This window comes from Cyprinodon variegatus, unplaced genomic scaffold, assembly GCF_000732505.1.
Source record: "Cyprinodon variegatus isolate N-32 unplaced genomic scaffold, C_variegatus-1.0 Scaffold18, whole genome shotgun sequence".
Classification (NCBI taxonomy): domain Eukaryota; kingdom Metazoa; phylum Chordata; class Actinopteri; order Cyprinodontiformes; family Cyprinodontidae; genus Cyprinodon; species Cyprinodon variegatus.
The window spans coordinates 1,417,928-1,422,357 of record NW_015150471.1 but is presented as its reverse complement, the minus strand read 5'-3'; the positions used below and the strand labels follow the sequence as shown (position 1 = coordinate 1,422,357).

The following is a 4,430-nucleotide window of genomic DNA, read 5'->3' as shown; positions in this document are numbered from 1 at the left end:
ATATCTATGTCAAATTGTTTTACTACATTAGCCTGATGAGGCACACTCATTTTTATTCCATTTCAACTAGGGCTGGGCGATATAGAAAAAAAGCTTATCGATAAAAAAAAAATGCATATTGATCGATATCGATAATTATTGAAAAGATTTGAAACCATATTTTATGTGCAGCTCTGCCTGGACTTTTTATAATATTGCTAAATGATTTAATATTTAATTCGAAGTCTGTGTTTGTGTTTTTTATTAAAATTAAATCATTTAGCAATATTATAAAAAGTCCAGGCAGAGCTGCACATAAAATATGGTTTCAAATCTTTTCAATAATTATCGATATCGATCAATATGCATTTTTTTTTTATCGATAAGCTTTTTTTCTATATCGCCCAGCCCTAATTTCAACCCTTTGTATACTTTTTTTGCCCATTAAAAAAAGGGCCCCAGAACTGCAAGGAACCCAGATCTGGTCACCCTAGGGCCGCCCATGATAACTGACACATAAAGAAAGCATTGACTGCACGTGACTGCACTACATCGTCTAAATTATCTAAATTAATTATTAATCTACATTTGACTGACTTTTAGAAAATAATCATTCTGAAATCATTGTTGCAGCGAAACATTTTCCCTTAGACGATGTAAGAACAACATATGTCGGTTTAATGTTTAAATAAGATTTTACAAACATATGTTTGAATTTTAGGAGGCTAATGTTTGTGTACCTGGTGATAATAAAAGTACGGTTTTTTTAATAACTTAAATATTATCGCCCGCTCATAAAGTTAATAAACTAGGTGTTTATTATTGTTGAACTTGAACTAAAGCAGCCTTTCTTCAGTGAGATCCCAACAGACGGTGAGATCAACACGGAGCCGCTTTCTTACCTTCACTGCTCCGCTGTTGCTTTTAATTTCAGTTGGTTTCCGGAGAGAAAAAAGACAAAAACCGAAGTGTTGATTTTACTTTAAAATATCGCATTGAAAAGATTCGTCGTCCTTTTTTGCTGCGTCAAAGTGTGAGGAATTGTTTAAGAGGGACGACTTCCTCGTTTCTATCGGTGATGGTTCAGTTCCTGTTTATCAGCAGCAAGACGGGCTGTGAGAGGTGCTGCTGAGCATGACGGATGAATATGGAGCAATGTTTGACGAAGGAAGGAAGGAAGAAAGGAATCAAGGAAGGAATCAATCAAGGAAGGAAGGAATCAAGGAAGGAAGGAATCAATCAAGGAAGGAAGGAATCAAGGAAGGAAGGAATCAATCAAGGAAAGAATCAAGGAATGAATCAAGAAGAAGGAAGGACGGAATCAAGGAAGGAAGCAAGAAAAGGGAGGAAGGAATACATGAAGGAAGGAATCAAGGAAGGACGGAATCAATCAAGGAAGGAATCAAGGAAGGAAGGAATCAATCAAGGAAGGAATCAATCAAGGAAGGAATCAAGGAAAGAATCAATCAAGGAAGGAATCAATCAAGGAAAGAATCAAGGAATTAATCAAGAAGAAGGAAGGAATGAATCAAGAAGAAGGAAGGAAGGAATCAAGGAAAGAAGCAAGGAAAGGGAGGAAGGAATACATGAAGGAAGGAATCAATGGAGGAAGGAATGAATTAAGGAAAGAATCAAGGAAGGAAGGAATAAATCAAGGTAGGAAGGAAGGAATCAAGGAAGGAAGGACGGAATCAATCAAGGAAGGAAGGAAGGAATCATTTAAGGAATCAAGGAATTAATGATTGATATAAAACATCAGTTAAAAATCATTATTGTTAGTAGGGGTGTAAATCACACCCATCATGGCGATTCGATTCAGTATCAATTTCCTGACCCAACGATTCAATTATTTTCGATACTCAAGAATACACCACAATACAATTCGATTTGATTAATTGGTTAACGTATTTTTATTTTTTTTTTACCTTACAGGCCAGACAATGTTTCCAACTTGAATTCAATCAATTAAAGCTGTAATATCGTTATGCATTAATTTGAGAAACAACAGCAAATGCCAGAAGTAGCAAAGCTGTATTCCACCTATAGGCCTATGAAAACCTCATTCACTGAAAAATAAAAATACCTCTGTTCTCTAGATTCTGAAAGGCCTTGCAGCAAAAATACTGCAAGCGGAGAGAGGGTAGTGGCTGAAGGAAGCGAGGTAGGAGGGCAAAATAGGTTTAGCGCCACCGCAGCACCGGAGTAAGAATTACATCCAGGAGCAAATGGATAAACAGACTGGATGGGGGGAAAAAAAACATGAATCGATACTCTTGCAGAGGTGTTGATGCATCAGATCGTTGGCTGTTGGATCGATGTGTCTATACAAAACGATTATAATTTATACCCCTTATTGTTAGGATAATAAACACTGATGCGTGTCTGAACTGATGTTTTCCACAATAGTTTATCTAATTAAAACAGTTCCTCTATCCCGATATTCAGTTATAATCTTCATTCTGTATGTGGCAAATATTTGGGAATGGAATGAGAGTACTAAAGATGTATAAAATGCCTTTTTAACTGTTAATCGGGCCACTTCCTAAGAGATGAGAACGGAAGTGAGGAGCTGCCTTTTTTAAATTCTAAGCAACTTCTCTGATCTGAATAAGATTACAATTTCTATCAGAATCATGTCTCGTGGTTATTTAATACATATAAGTTATAAATTGTTATTAAAAGAGTTTGTCCTGAGTGATCTCTTTTCAGGGAAAAGAACCTTAGAGATGGGGCTTAAAGGTGCATCTATGAAGGTAAAAACAAACGTCGGCTAAAAATAATTAAATGAGGAAATTGTTAAATTGTAGTTGTCCATCTGACACAGTTTGTTAAAACCCCAAAGCTGAATAAAATCCTCCATATTCTGTGGAAAGAAGGAAAGGAACTTTACTATTCTAAGTCTTCACTGCTCTCTGTTGGCGGGTCGCTGTATCACCTGACTTTCAAAATGAATAAGTCAGACAAATGGGAATAATGAGAGATATCCAATACCGAAAAATTAGCAGGTTTAGATATCGAATGAATGACTGAGATTCATAATTCTGATCCAGTTCATGTGGATGGCACCAATGATCTGCTTTGGATGGCACACATAACCTAATATGACACTGAAACAAGCAGATGCTAATAAGTAAACCTATGGTGAAAAATGTGTATTTTCCCTTTAATTCTGGTAGGTAAAGTGAGATTATATGCCAATGAATGAGTAATTTTGCAGTTATAAGCCAATTCGATATGATGCACTTGAAATAAGATAATAAAGTACTTTTTTTAAAATGTAAAAATCATCCTTTTGGCAATTTCTCTTACCTGCACACTTAAGGCGAATAAATAAAATACAGTTAATTTTTGCTGTGTTTCTCTCAGTGCAGAGGCAATAACCTGTCTAGGGCCGCCCATGAATCGGATTGTCCCTATACAAATAAAAATTTCTGATACGATACCAATATTACACATCAGAGAATTGACCAATACCAATATGGATCCTATACGATATCAACATGAATCATACATACTTTTATTACAACTTTTATAGTATTTAAAGATAGAAAAAGCTTAATCAAGTGATATTTCTAAAGCAGAGAAAAATATTTCACATCATCTATGAGAATAACTGACCTATTTCTATTCACCAAAGAGTGACTAAAATTGTAAACAAGAAGGCCGATATATTACAATTATTTTTTGGCTGATATTGGACCGATTTCTGATATTAATATCGAATCGGGACATCCTTAACTTAAACTGAACTTTAAAATATTTCAGGTGATATAGCAGCAAAATAACTCAAGCAAAAGGCAAATATACTGTTTTACAATCTAAATTAAGTTTATAAAGTGAGTCTATAAACTATTAAACTGCGCAAACATAACCTAGAGCTACACTAAGATCAGCGGTATTAAACTGAACAATGACAGGAGAAACTGCAGTGAAATAAACTACAGTATGCTAACATACATTAAAAAGAATATGAGATAAAGTGGAAATTTGTTAAGACGAGCTAAATTTTGCCCTCTGCACACCACAGGGTTTGTGTTGTGCAGGGGTTTTATTTAATTTTTATCTTTGTTCATGTTTTGTTTTGCTGCACCTTGGTGTATTAAATGTAAAGTGCGTAGAAAATAATGTACCATCACTATACTAAGCCGAATTAAACAGAAATAAAATAATTTTAAGCTAAGTGGCAGAACATTTTTGAACAAAAATACACATGTACATTGTTCTTTAAAGAACCCTTTGGAGGATTTCTATTAGTTTTTTTACTTCCACGCTTTATGCTCAGCCAAACAACCTAAAATCAGTTTACCGTTCACGATAAAAAAAAAAAAAAAATTATATTAATTTGGGATATTAACTCATAATTGTTAGCTGTAAATCTTTAATAAATGGTTTCATTATACATATCATCATGGGCGGTCCTGTTATTTCCCCTGTACTGAAGAAATAAGAAA

General features: G+C 34.6%; 1 protein-coding gene across 1 annotated transcript in view; it reads right to left on the bottom strand.

The window, feature by feature from the left end:
* tmem106a (transmembrane protein 106A) overlaps window positions 1-1,091 on the bottom strand; it is a 17,761-nt gene extending 16,670 nt beyond the window's left edge. Inside the window, exon 1 of the mRNA XM_015387498.1 lies at window positions 882-1,091. The gene's annotated coding sequence lies outside the window, so the exon portion shown is untranslated. The remainder of the gene's footprint in view (window positions 1-881) is intronic.
* Window positions 1,092-4,430: the final 3,339 nt, after the last annotated feature.